Source organism: Camelus dromedarius, chromosome 19 (assembly GCF_036321535.1).
Source record: "Camelus dromedarius isolate mCamDro1 chromosome 19, mCamDro1.pat, whole genome shotgun sequence".
Taxonomy (NCBI): Eukaryota; Metazoa; Chordata; class Mammalia; order Artiodactyla; family Camelidae; genus Camelus; species Camelus dromedarius.
Window position 1 is genome coordinate 37,594,507 of NC_087454.1, and position 14,959 is coordinate 37,609,465.

The 14,959-nt window shown below is 42.1% G+C and overlaps 1 non-coding gene across 1 annotated transcript; it reads left to right on the top strand.

Annotated features, from left to right (window-relative positions):
• The first annotated feature begins 11,526 nt into the window (after window positions 1-11,526).
• On the top strand, window positions 11,527-11,599 carry TRNAD-AUC (transfer RNA aspartic acid (anticodon AUC)). Its single transcript has one exon. It is a non-coding gene; the product is annotated as a tRNA-Asp (tRNA).
• Window positions 11,600-14,959: the final 3,360 nt, after the last annotated feature.

Here is a 14,959-nt window from a genome sequence, read left to right on the forward strand (position 1 = left end):
CTATAAGATAGGAGTCATAGTGTCCTCGGCCTCATTGGGTAGTCAGGAGAATAAATGACAAGGACACATGAAATGGGAGAAGGGTGAGTGCTCACTAGTGTTGGGAATTTTCATTTTTGTTTATCCTTCCAGATGCCCCAGGGGCCACCCTTTGGTTTTCCTCTTTTGTTAAAGCGTCTTGGCATAAAAGACCAAGGCTTCCCCAGGATGCTCTCCAGTATGCTGTCCTGGCTTGTCTTCTGTTTGTCTTTCATAATGTTTCAGGAATGCACTGTTTTCTTTTCTTCTCTTGTTTTCGTTCTTTCTTTTTTTTCCCCCAGCACCATTAAAAACAACGAGTAGCTGTTTTAGGAATTTGGGAGGTGAAGGGGAGTGACTCACAGTTTCACTCAGGTTTCAAATGAAATCGTCTCATAATTGGGAAGCGCGTGCCGTGGTGAAAATGCTGGAGGCAGAGTCGTGAAGGATTTCAAACTCTCAACTCCCTTTGGAACCAAAACTTGGACCCACTGGTCATCACATATGAAGTCTGTGATTAGAACTTTCTCTTATAAGACTCAGGCTACGTGTAGTCCCAGCTGGTTACGGCTCATTTGGGAATGGATTTTCTGACGCAAAAGAGGTTTGAAAAAAAAAAAAAAAAGCACGGTGTTTCTTTATTTGGTGAGCATGATTTCTGCCCTTTGCTTCTCTTTGTCAGCTTTAAAAGGAAGAGAAAAAAAGCAAAGCATGCTGCCAAAAGTTGGCAGTAGAATTTCAGGGAGCAGAATTCCTCCACCAACAGCAGCGTTTGAAGTGGTTGCTCAGAGAGGCCCCCGTGGGCTGATGTGATGCGAAGTGAAGAAAGCCCCAGAGCCTGGAAGTCCCAGGAAAAGACCTATGTGAGACTAGAGGCACCTGCCCCCAGGGTCATTCTTGCTTCTTTCAGCTGATATTGTCTTTGGCTCAATGGTCCAGGAATCCGAGGGCAGACACTCCAATTTACTATTGGCATTACCGCACCCAACTTGATCACCTCCTCTACTGGCCGAACTCAAGTATGTGGAGGGCAGTGGGCAGGATGGGGCAGCCTGAGGGTCTGCAAGGCAGTGGGAACTGGCCCATTCTTTGCCACCCCCCATCACCCACAATATCTTCCAGGCTCCTGATCTTTGCACCTAGAAATAAAAGCAAATGAACATTGACCATAACTTATAGGTGTGGACTAAAAATACTGCAAACGTAACCAGTAAAGAAAGAACGCTGAAGCCATCAGGTCGTCAGCAGCTGCTGCCACTCCCCAGTGAAGACAAGCCTGCAGCCTGGCCTCTGCAGCCACTCACAGTGGTGCACTCTGAGGGGACTCAGAATAATAAAGGACAGGATGCTGGCCCTAGATAGCTAGGTGCTTGTCAAAGGAATCAATTCAATGAGCCGATATATTTGCTCACTCCCATACATAGAAAAGCGCCAAATTCTGTAACGTGAGATGTCTGGTTTTCTTCAGTTAACAAGTGATCTTTTAATGTTCCAACTACCTGGTCTTTGTTGTAAAGCTCCTGTATATCCTGGGTCCTCCCCTGCCTTTTCGGAGCAGCCCCTCAGAGCCATCTGGGAGGTGTCACCCTGAGCTCAAAGGGGTTCATGTCCTCAGAAATGTCTGCCAAATAAAACATAACTCTCAACTTTCAGGCTGTGCATTTATTTCAGTCGTCATAGGAGTGGAGTGCATTTAAGTTGCCACGTGGAGATGTGTTACGAGGAATCGTCTTACACAACTGTGGAGGCTGAGAAGTCCCATGAGAAGATGGGATCTGCCATCTGCAAGCTGGAGTCCCAGGAAAGCCAGTGGTGTGGTTCAGTCCAAGTTCAAAGGCCTGAGAACCAGAAATGCTGATGCTGTAAACCCTGTCTGAGAGCCCAAGGAGATGAGATGTCCCAGCTCCTGGAGTGAGGCAGGGAAAAAAAAAGGATGAATTCCTCCTTCCTCTCCCTTTTGTTCTAGTCAGGGCCTTAACGGATTGGATGATGTCCACTCCACCTGGGGGTGCAGTTTACTCTACTGAGTCTGCTGATTCAAATGCTAATCTCATCTGGAAACAGCCTCAAAGACACACTGGAAACCCAAGTTAATCTGCGCACCCACAGCCAGTCAAGTTGACACAAAGTTTAACCATCATGAGTACTGGATGTTGGGACCGATGGGTCAAGTCAGAACCTGTGGAATGGACGTGCCATCAAATCGTAACAAACCTCATCACACACAAGCAAGAGCTTATTTCTATAGGGACCCTCGGTCATCTTGAGGCTCGCTGGTCTAATCTGGGCTCGCTGGCTGGCTGGCTCCTCCCCCTCCCTCCCCCTCCCCTCCCCCTTTTTCTCCTGGGGCTGTATTCCGAGTGCCTCTCACTTGCGTGAGGCCAGCAGGTTAGCCTGGTCAAGTGTAAGAAGGAAGTTGTCCAAAGGCCTACACTCAGAACCGGCACATTCACTTTTTCCTTGAGCCGTTGGTCCAGGCAAGTCACGAGGCCAAACTCCACGTCAAGAAGCAGAGAGACATCCTCACCCTCACTGGGTGTCGTGGGAACTGTGCTGCCCCTCCTGATCCCCTTCCAGAACCGAGGCTCTGGTTCCCTCAGTTGCTGGGACTATGGCTCGAGATGACGGCTCACAGACAGCCCCTACCCACTTCCGTCTTCACTGCCTACCCCGCACTGCCCTCAGCTGAAGGACACGGCTTTGCTCAAGGGTGTCCCCAAGGCAGCCCACATGTGCTGACTGGTCAGACATAAGAAGGCAAGGCCCCTTGCGTCAATTCAAAACATCTCTGAACGGCCTTCCCAGCCCCAGAGCCCTCCATGGGATTAGCTGCAGCCTCAGTTGGAACTCAGCCCCTCTTTTCTCTCTGCCTGGTCTCGCTTCCTCACTCTGTTAAAAGTATTGTTCCTAAGAGACTCCTCAACCACCACCACATGCAAACCTCATGGGCAGTGTGGGAGAAATTCCAGAGACAGTGGCAAAGGGCACGGGCGGAGTGCGGGAAAGATTCACACCAAGACATGCAACTAACCACGAATCGCAGCTCTGCATTCAGCAGCCAGACTAGACCGCATCCCAGCTTAAAACAGAAGTGATGCCCTGGAGAGAACACTGGACCTCTGTCTGAACATCCTGACATGTGTTTGAAGTGTGGATTTGAGATGGAACTCGGTTTACAAAGGCAGGTGGTCCTGCCTGAAGAGTCGGGAGCAAATGAAAACTCTGTAAATTCAATTAAATGCCAAATGCATGGTGGGAATTGGGTATTCTAATGTGCAAAGTACAGTGATTTGCTTTGTGGATAATCATTTTAATAACTTACTGATTTTTCCATGTCAGGTTTTCTCTAGCACCATTTATTTAACTTTTCTCAACCCATTCTAGCTTTTTATAATTCCATGGGTGAAATTATAGTGTCTTAGGGGCTTGGTTTCTCAGTGGGTTTCCTTTGCACCAATTTTATGTATGTATGTATTTATACTTTTATTGTGGTATGATTCTTGTACAGTAAGCTACACATATTTCAGATGTACAGTTTGATGAATTTATATATATATATACACACACCTATGAAACCACCGCCACAATCAAGATAGTTAATATTAATTCAAAAAAACACATGTACCCCAATGTTCACAACAGCACTATTTACAATAGCCAAGACACAGAAACAACCCAAATGCCCATCTACAGATGACTGGATAAAGAAGCTGTGGTATATATCTATACATATTGGAATACTACTCAGCCATAAAAAAGAATAAAATAATTCCACTTGCAGCAACATGGATGGACCTGGAGATAGTCATTCTAAGTGAAGTCAGCCAGAAAAAGAGAGAAAAATACCATATGATATCACTTAGATATGGAATCTTAAAAAAAAAGAGAACACAAATGAACTTATCAACAAAACAGAAGCAGACTCACAGACATAGAGAACAAACTTATGGTTACCAGGGGGTAAAGGGGGTGGGAAGGGATAAATTGGGAGTTTGAAAATTGCACCTCTTGGGGAGTGATGGAAATGTGAGCTATCTTGATTGTGATGTGATAGCATGTGTGTATACATTTATTGAAATTCATCAAATTGTACATCTGAAATATGTGTAGTTTACAAGAATCATACCATAATAAAGGTGTTAAAAAAAAAGCTAGCTAACATTTCCATCACTCCCCAAGAGGTCCTTTGCACCAATTTTAATTGGATAGAAACTTTAGTGGATTCAAGGGACTCTGGGGTGAGGTATGGGGGCAGGACCATTGGAAATGGGAGTTATGGATATAATGAATGGAGGAGATGGACATTCCAGGAGAAGAAACTTTTGGCCATGTAGTGTTTCCCCAGTAAACAAGCAGGAAGAGAAAGGAGATGATTTGCTCTACTCAGGGATGGTATTGATAACACAGCTATAGCAGAAGGACAAGTCAGCAAGAAAACTGAGTTCTAACAGTTTTTTTTTAACTATTTTTTTTTGACGTGGGTACTGGGGATTGAACCCAGGACCTCATGCATGCTAAGCATGTGCTCTACCATTGAGCTATAACCACTCCTAAAAGGTATGTCTTCCTTTTCTTCCTTCTGCCTCCCCTCCCAGGCTCCCCTGACAGCTGGTGTCCAGCTGGGCAAGGCTGGTAGGTGGCACCTGCAGATTGGGAGTCAGAGGAGGGAGCAGAGTCTTGTCCACTCTCTCCCTGCTTTGCTGTGGCGTCCCTGGCAGGGCAGGGTCCCTCCAGGACCACACATCCGGCTGGCAGCCTCTCCTCTGTGGCTCCGGTTCCTGTGAGGGCTCACTAGGACTGTAAAGACTTCCGCCTGCTCCTGGTCTCTGTGTGGTGTCTTTCTTTCTTTTTTTTTAATTGAAGTATAGTCAGTTACAATGTGTCAATTTCTGGTGTCCAGCATCATGTCCCAGTCATGCGTACACATACAGATACTCATTTTCATATTCTTTTCCATTAAAGATTACTACAAGACATTGAATATAGTTCCCTATGCTAGACAGAAGAAATTTGTTTTTAAATCTACTTTTATATACAGTAGTTAATATTTGCAAATCTCAAACTCCCAATTTATCCCCTCCCACCCCCTCTCCCCGGTAACCATAAGGTTGTTTACTATGTCTGCGAGTCTGTTTCTGTTCTGCAGATGAGTTCATAGTGCCCTGGGTGTCTTCATATTCCCTGCTGGTTCTCTTCATCCTGCCCACAGCTGTGTCAGAGCATCTTTATTCGTCTCTTCATTTGAACAACCTGGGTTGCCTTCTGTTTCTTGCCAGGACCCCGGCTGGTATCCTGCCCAACTGCACTCTTTCCCAAATTCCTTGCAAGTGTCATGCTTTCCCCCATTTAGATCAACAAGTGTGTAATAGCAGAAAGAGCAGAGCCTGAGTGACACACAGACACGATTTGATTTCTGGTTCAGTCACTGAGTGACCGGGGAACAGGATGGGAAAGATATTTAAGCTCCGGAGCCTCAGTTTTCTTGCCTCTAGAGTGGGAATAATGATGGGTTTCAGCTGCATTAAATGGGAAAATCTGTGCCTCACCAGTGTGTTCCAGGCCTCATCAGCCGGTTGTCACAAAACAAGGTCTCACATTATTTTCGTATTCCAATTTTTCGGGCATGAATCTCCAGCATACTTGACTGCAGGCAATGAACTCCCTTCAGAGTCTTCCCAGCTAGAAGTTTCCTTGTGCGAGGGGAGGGTCTAGCTCAGTTGGAAGAGTGCACGAGGTCCTGGGTTGAATCCCCAGTACCTCCATTAAAATAATAAACAAGTAAATAAGTAAAAGCTAATTACCTCCGCCTAAACCAAAAAGTCGTAATTAATTAAAACTGCCGACCTGCCTCTGTGGGCGTGGTGGTGGCCCCTGTGCACTTTGGCCCCAGGTGCCATATGCCCACCATCGGCTTGCAGGGCAACTGGCTATGGCTTTGCCACGGCTGGAGCTTCTCCAGGGTCACTGGGTCACAGTCTGTGGTGAGGGCACAGCCCACGCCAAGGGTGCTGACACCTGCTGTTCCTGGAACACCCAGTCCTTAGGTGCCTCCCTGTGGGCCAGGTTCTGTGGGAGGAGGGGAGAGGCCTCCCTGCGCTCTAAGCCGTCTCAGCCCCAGAGGCAGAGCCTCTCAGACCTCTGCCTGGTTCCTCACCTGTTTCACGGGAAAACAAAACAACTCACTCTGGAGCTCGCTTCCTTCCACCCTCTCTTCCGCATGGGTGTCAGGGCCAGGGAACAGATAATGTGCCATCTGCTCCATTTTTCTCCCCTCCCACCCCAGTCCTCTTCTGTCTGTCAAACTGGAGCTTCTATACATATCAACCATGCTGGGGTGGAGGGGAGGGTCAGCTGGGGAGGTGAGGTCTGGATGCCCTCTGCATAGGAGCTGGAATCCACTCCGGTTACACGTGAAGGATTCCTGATACTATACTTGGCGCATGGTGGGACCTCAAGGAATGGTAGATGCTATGATCATATAAAGAGGAAGTTCCATTTCCTACCATTTAGAGGCTACAAGTTCTTCAAGGTGCAGTTTAGATGTACTTCGAAAACAGTACAGAAATTCCTCAAAAGAATAAAAATAGACTTACTGTATGATCCAGCAGTCCCATTCCTGGGCATATAGCCAGAGGGAACTCTCATTCGAAAACATACATGTACCCCAATGTTCACAGCAGACTATTTCCAATAGCCAAGACATGGAAGCAACTTAAATGTCCATCGACAGATGACTGGATAAAGAAGCTGTGGTATTTTTATACAATGGAATACTACTCAGCCATAAAAAAATAATAAAATAATGCTATTTGCAGCAACTTGGATGGGCCTGGAGATGGTCATAATAAGTGAAGTAAGCCAGAAAGAGAAAAATACCATATGATATCACTTATATGTGGAATCAAAAAAAAAAAGACAAATGAACTTATTTATAAAACAGAAACAGACTCACAGACATAGAAAACAAGCTTATGATTACCAGGTGGAAGGGGGTGGGAAGGGATAAATTGAGAGTTTGAGATTTGCAAATACTGACCTATATTTATATAGTAGATAAATAACATGTTTCTACTGTATAGCACAGGGGACTATATTCAACATCTTGTAGTAACTTATAATGAAAAATAGTATGAAAACGAGTATGTGTATATACATGTATGACTGAACTATTGTGCTGTACACCAGAAATTGAAAGTAACATTGTAAACTGACTATACATCAATTAAAAAAAAATCTGTTTGTGGGGGATGGTATAGCTCAGTGGTAGAGTGCCTGCTTAGCATGCACAAGGTCCTGGGTTCAATCCCCAGCACATCCACTAAAAAATACATAAATGCATATGCTTAATTCTACTGCCACCAAAAAGAATCTATTTAGTACGACAAAATATTCTCTCCCTGTGTATTAGCTTCCTGGGGCTGTGTTTACAAACTATCCAAAACTGGGTGACTTAAAACAACAGAAATTTATCTTCACAGTTCTGAGATTTAATTTTTTTTCCTAATTTCTTTTTGTGGGGGAGGTAATTAAGTTTGTTTGTTTGTTTATTTAATGGAGGCACTGGGGGATTGAACCCAGGACCTCGTGCGTGCTAAGCACGTGCTCTGCCACTGAGCTACACACCTCCCCCCACCCCATTTTAACTTGATTGTATTTGCAAAGACCCTATTTCTAAACCAAGTCATATTCTGGGGTACTAGGGTTTAGGATTTTAACATATCTTTTTTTGGGGGAACATAATTCAACCCATAAGACCCTCCAATGATCTAAAATCTAATAGCAAGAATCTGATTTTTCTTTTGACATCTATCATATTCTAGTTGATTTTCATAGAAATTTACCTTTCATTTCTCCCTGCAACACTGAACACTCCCAGGACAGAATCTATGTCTGATTCTTGTCTGTGTGCCGGACAATACCTGTCTGGCCATAAGAGGCTTCACAGTTAATAAGTGATTTGTCTCCTTTCTTGCCTCGTAACCAATCCATTAAGTCTAGAGCTGCCACGTTCCCTGGTACCTGCATTCCTGAGTTCCTTGTGTTTTCAACTCTTTGGTTGATTTCTTTTCTTAAAAGAATACAGATGAGGAGGATGGGTTTGGCCAGCTGAAATAGCTGGGTACAGCCTGCCTCAGGTGGGTAAATATTTCTGTTTCCTGGGAGCAAACAGTGGGCTTCACTCCACCAGGAAACAATCCTGTTTGTCCCCAGTTTATGGTTCTTTCTCCTTCCTGAGCATTTTTAACATCCTGATGATGTCTTTAGTTACCGTTGCTATGGAAATATTTTGGTGTTTCCTGCAGAGCAGGGTGGAGTGGCGCCTGGAGCCTCTTTCTTTTTCGTTTTCATTTTCTTTTCCATTATAGGTTATTACCAGATATTGAATATAGTTCCTTGTGCTAAACAGAAGAAACTTGTTGTTCATCTATCTTATACATAGTAGTTAGTATCTGCAAATCTTAAACCCCCAATTTATCCCTTTCCACCCCCTTTCCCCCTTGGTAATCGTAAGTTTGTTCTCTATGTTTGTGAGTCTGTTTCTGTTTTGTAAATAAGTTCATTTGTCTTTTTTTTTTTAGATTCCATATGTAAGTGATATCATATGGTATTTTTCTTTCTCTTTCTGGCTGACTTCACTTAGAATGACTTCTCCAGGTCCATCCATGTTGCTGCATATGGCATTATTTTGCTCTTCTTTATGGCTGAGTAGTACTCTGTTGTATAAATATACCACAACTTCTTTATCCAGTCATCTATCAATGGACATTTAGGTTGTTTCCATGTCTTGGCCATTGTAAGTAGTGCTGCTATGAACATTGGGATGCATGTATCTTTTTGAATTAGAGTTCCCTCTGGCTATATGGCCAGGAGTGGGGTTATTGGATCATATAGTAAGTCTAGTTTTAGTTTTTTGAGGAATCTCCATACTGTTTTCCACAATGGCTGCACCAAACTGCATTCCCACCGACAGTGTAGGAGGGTCCCTTTTCTCCACAGCCTCTCCTGGTGCCTCTTCATTGCAGGTTCATGATGATGTCCAAGCCCAGGGCCTCATTTGCTAGTTTTTTTTTTTTAAGTGGAAGTATAATCGATTTACAATGTTGTGTTAGTTTCTGGTGTACAGTATAGTGATTCAGTTACACATTTATACATATATTCTTTTTCATTATAGGTCACTACAAGCCACTCATTTGCTAGTTTTCTGGCCTCGTATCTGGTTGTCATCAGAGGAGTGATGTGTCTTTATTTTAGTCCTCTGATTTGATCACACTGTTGTTTTTTTTTTTTCATTGGTTCTGAAGTGATCTTCATCTTCTTAAATAATCCACCCATTATTTCGTCGAATGACAGAGCCAGCCTCGTCTTCTTGGCATTGAATACATCAGTAAACAGGTGCAGTGCCTCTGACAGCAGTGTGGTGTGGGACAATCTAAGCTTCTGAAAGCACTTGAAATCTTTTAGGGACCTACAGTTTAAGGACTGAGACTGAGTAGTGGTTGGAGGAGAGAAAACTGGGCTCTCTGGAGACTTGGGCTCCGGTCTCTTCTGTAGAATGGCGACAGTAATATTAATACACGTCCCAGCGGCTTGATAGGATTGTTATGATTAAGGTGCGTGCAAGCTCTCCAGGGCTATAAATGCTCACGACTGTCCTTGTGAATAGCAGCTGCTAGAATCACAAGTGTCCTGGCTCTCCCTTTGACCTGGGTGGCCATGGGCAGCAACTCAATCTCCTGTGAGGACCCGAGTTGGCCTCTTTACTAAATTGTCTGGGCAAACAGGCCATTTTGCAGCCTTTTGTGTGCCATTTTGTGTGTGCACTTAATTTCTTCTTCTTCTTTATTTTTTCACTTTTAAAGAAAAAATATTTAATTATTTAATTTATTTATTGAAGTACAGTCAGTTACAATGTGTCAATTTCTGGTGTACGGCACAGTGTCCCAGTCATGCATGAACATACGTATATTCATTTTCATGTTCTTTTTCATTAAAGGTTATTACAAGATATTGAATATAGTTCCCTGTACTACGCAGAAGAAACTTGTTTTTTTAAATCTATTTTTAGATATTGGCTAACATTTGCAAATCTCAAATTCTCCAATTTATCCCTTCCCAACCCCTTTCCCTTCGTAACTATAAGATTGTTGACTATGTCTGCGAGTCTGTTTCTATTTTGTAGATGAGTTCATTAGTGTCTTCTTTATTTCTTTTTTTAGATTCCACATATGAGTGGTATCATATGGTATTTTTCTTTCTCTTTCTGGCTGACTTCAGCTAGGATGACAATCTCTAGGTCTATCATTTCATCTATTCTTATATTGGGGAGGGAAGGGATAATGTGACTTTGATTATTAGGATGAAGAGGAGAAAAATATCTTGAAATTTTGGATATCTTTGTCAAAGTTAGCTGTTTAATATAAAGTCTCTGTGATGCATTTGTTGCTCATTTGGCATGTTGGAATGTGCCATTATAATTTTCCTCCTCCAAAAAGGGTTTTTTTTTTTTAACGTCTTCTTTGTTTCGGGTGGACACTCAGTGGGTTACCAGAACACATTTAGGCATTCAGCCTCTGACAATTCTAGGTAAAAGTTCTGAATGCATTTAGTGAGTTGATTTATGGAATTTAGGTTTTTTTTTTTTTTAAATCCATCAATGTATTCCAGAGATGCTCCAGAAACTGATGTCATTGCAATTAACTGGAATTCTTTATAAAGAACTTCCTGCCTGACAACTCTAGATATATTTATCATGCTGCTTCTCTTGAAGCATTTTCAATTTGCTCACTTGGAGCAAATTTTGTGTGTTGAATGCGGTCGGTTTCTAGGCACTGACTCATTTTCCAAAGACGCGTTCACTTTTTTTTTTTTCCAATTGACTTTCTCCTGTCAGTATGTCGTCCAGCTCTTCTTTAAAGGACTGTCAACTCGTCATTAGCAGGAAACAGGATTTGTGGCCCATTCTTACAAAAGTAGAATGAAGTGAGATAATTTGATTTTTTTTGTATATGCATATTTTTATTGAAGTATAGTCAGTTTACAATGTTGTGTCAATATCTGGTGTACAGCACAATGCTTCAGTCATACATGAACACACATATGTTTGTTTTCATATTCTTTTTCTCCATAAGTTACGACAAGATATTGAATATAGTTCCCTGTGATTTTTAAATGATAAGGAAATAAAAAAAAAAAAAAAAGGGAACCTCCAGAAACCTAACTAATTTCCAGGCTTGGAACTATTATTATAAGAAGCTTAAATAAACGGGACACCCGGAAACAAAAAGAAAATCTGCAACTTGCATGAGTTGGAGCAGAATACATTAAAATTTCCATTTTACTTTAAATATCAAGTAGCTGTAGTGTGAGTCAGTGTAAACAAACCACAGAGCCCAGGCTTCATGGAGGATGACAGCTATTTCGTGTGGGCAGACAAGTGTTGCAGCATCTCAACACAAAAACTTGGCTGTATGCCCAGGACTCTTTCTCTGTATTTAGAATTTTGGGGGAGGAGGGTATAGCTCAGTGGTAGAGTGCATGCTTATCATGCACAAGGTCCTGGGTTCAATCCCCAGTACCTCCATCAAAAGTAAATGAGTAAACCTAATTACTCCCCCCCAACAAAAAGATCAAAAAAAAAAAAAAAAAAAAAGAAGAAGAAGAAGAAGAAGAATTTTGGTGCAAATTCCATCTACGTATCTAGAAAACAAACCCAGAAAGCCTACAAAGTCAAGAATAAACAGCTCATTTTACTATAGTTCCGATGACGTCAGCTCTAAAAACACCCAAGTTTTCAGTTTTACCTAATCAGACAATCACCTTAACAACTTTTGTAGCCTCAGTTGCTTAGGTGACACACCGAAGTGGCCATTTGTGTAAGATAAAGTACAAAGTTAGCTAAATGTACAATAGATAGTGAAAGTTTGATTCAACTACATGGATAATTCACCCCAAAAATGTTCTTCATGACCTAAACAGATTTCTCCAATGAAGACATACAGATGGCCAACAGGCACATGAAAAGATGCTCAATATCGCTAATAATCAGAGAAATGCAAATGAAAACTACGATGAGGTATCACCTCACACCAGTCAGAATGGCCATCATTCAAAAGTCCACAAATGACAAATGCTGGAGAGGCTGTGGAGAAAAGGGAACCCTCCTACACTGCTGGTGGGAATGCAGTTTGGTGCAGCCACTGTGGAAAACAGTATGGAGATTTCTCAAAAGACTAGGAATAGACTTACCATATGACCCAGGAATTCCACTCCTGGGCATATATCCAGAAGGAACCCTACTTCAAAGTGACACCTGCACCCCAATGTTCATAGCAGCACTATTTACAATAGCCAAGACATAGAGACAGCCTAAATGTCCATTGACAGATTATTGGATAAATAAGATATGTATGTGTGTACACACACACACACATACACACACACACACACACACATGCACAGACAATGGAATACTATTCAGCCACAAAAATAAGAAAATAATGCTATTTGCAGCAGCATAGATGGATCTAGAGATATATACTAAGGGAGGTAAGTAAGACAGAGAAAGACAAATATCATGTGATATCACTTATAATGTGAAATCTTAAAAAAGGACACAAATGAACTTATCCACAAAACAGAAACAGACTCACAGACATAGAGAACAAACTTATGGTTACCAGAGGGGAAGAAAGGGAGGGATAAATTGGGAGTTCAAGACTTGCAGTTACACACTAGTATGTATGAAATAGATAAATAACAAGGTCCCACTGTACAGCACAGGGAAACATATTCAATATCTTGTAATAACCAATAAACAGAATATGAAAAAGTATATGTATCTATATCTATATATAAAACTGAATCACTATGCTATACCAGAAACTAACACAACATTGTAAATCAACCATACTGCAATAAAACATGTTCTTCATAAACTGTGGAGAAAAGGGGTAATTTGTTGTTGTTTTGTTATCGGGTTACCTGCCCCCGTCTTCCTCTTCACTGCAGGTGTATATGTAACCATTATTAGAATAACACTTTGTAGGGTAAAAACAATTTATCCTGCCAAAGCTTTTCCATTTGCCAGTTCAAAACTTCTCCCTTTAATTTTTGATTGATGCAGAATTGAAGCCAATCTCTTTAAGCATCAATGTTTGCATTTGTGGAGCGGGGTATAATAACACCTCGAACATAATATAAAACTGTTGCTACAATTAGTGGAGTGACCCTGATCATTTAATACAGGGCCTGGCATATAGTAAATGCTCGATAAATATTAACTATTTGTACTTCTACCATTAAAGATGTGATCTTGGAAGTCATTAAATCTTTTACAGCCTAGTTCTTTAGCTATGAAAAAAGATGTTTTCAGTCTGGAAATGCTTTTAAAATACACTACGTCCACATGCAAAGTGAAGTATAGAATTTGAGCCATTACCCTCATTAATTAATCAAGACAATTTTTTAAAAAGTTTTTTTTAAAAAAACTTAAGTGTGGTCAGTTACAATATGTCAATCTCTGGTGTACAGCATCATATTTCAATCATACATATACATACATAGATTCCTTTTCATATTCTTTTTCATTATAGGTTACTACAAGGTACTGAATATAGTTCCCTGTGCTATATAGAAGAAATCTGACTTCTTATCTATTTTATATATAGTAGTTAACATTTGCGAATCTCGAACTCCCAATTTATCCCTTCCCACCCCCTTAGACCCCTGGTAACCATAGGATTGTTTACTAGAGTCTGTTTCTGTTTTGTAGATAAGTTTATTAGTGCAAGACACTTTTTTAGCGGGGGAGGTAATCAGGTTTGTTTGTTTATTTATTCACTTATTATTTTTTAATGAAGGCACTGGGGATGGAACCCAGGACCTTGTGCGTGCTAGGCATGTGCTCTACCATTGAGCTCTACCCTTCCCTCCAAGACACTTCTTTGACCTTAGTGATCGATATATGCTTTGGAGAAGAGCTTGATGAATAAAGGTTTACTTTGCTTGCATACTATTTTTATTACCGTATTGCCAGTTTTATTTTATTTTTTTTGGTATTCAATATTTACTAGGATGTGATAGGAATTTGGGTGCAAATGGCTTTTTTGGGGAGGTGGTCCCAGCACACATGATCAGGGAGGGATGCCGTCCAGGGCAGCCTGGTGAGTAGGTCACTGCAGCAGGCAGGTGGGCTCAGCCCCACGGGGTTCCTCTGAGAGATGGTGTGAAACCTGTGGGTTCTGAGCAGCCTCATCCATCCAGCCCAGCACTGGGCACATCTCATCACGTCCCTGGAGGGTACCACATACAGAAGTTTGGGAAGCACTGCCGTGAAGAATAGTTGAGGGAAATGAAGAGCCCTATCCGGGAGGGTGGAAGATGTGAGTTAAGTGGGGGGGGTGGGTGGTGGGTCCGAAGGCGTCAGGTCGGAATTTGGAGGCTTATGGTCTTTGGATACTTGGAAACCTATCTGGGAAAGAGAAATTCAGGTAAAAACAGTGTCAATGGGTGGAAAACACAGTGAGGTAAATATAAGTTCCTATCAGAGCCGTCTCCAAGTGAAACGGATCACTCGTGAAGAACAGTGTGTGAGCTCATTTAATTCTATAACAATCTTGGCCATTGACATCTTTACTTTCTCCCTCAACCCCCAATCAAACCGTCTTATAGATGAGAAAAGGGACCTTCCAGAGGCTTGTTATTCACCCAAAGTCACAAAGCCAGTAACGCAAGGGCACAGATTAGGACTTGAGTTTGTTTGATGTAGGAGCCCATTCACTTTCCTTCCTTTCAGATGAAGCTTGTCCTCTCTCCCATGAAGTGTTCAAGCAGAGACTGGTCGACGACCTGGACATTCAGAGGGATTCCTCCACCGTGGAAAGGAACCAGATGACTTCCAAGCTTTCTGCCATAAATGAGTCCATGATACGTGAAACAGCTG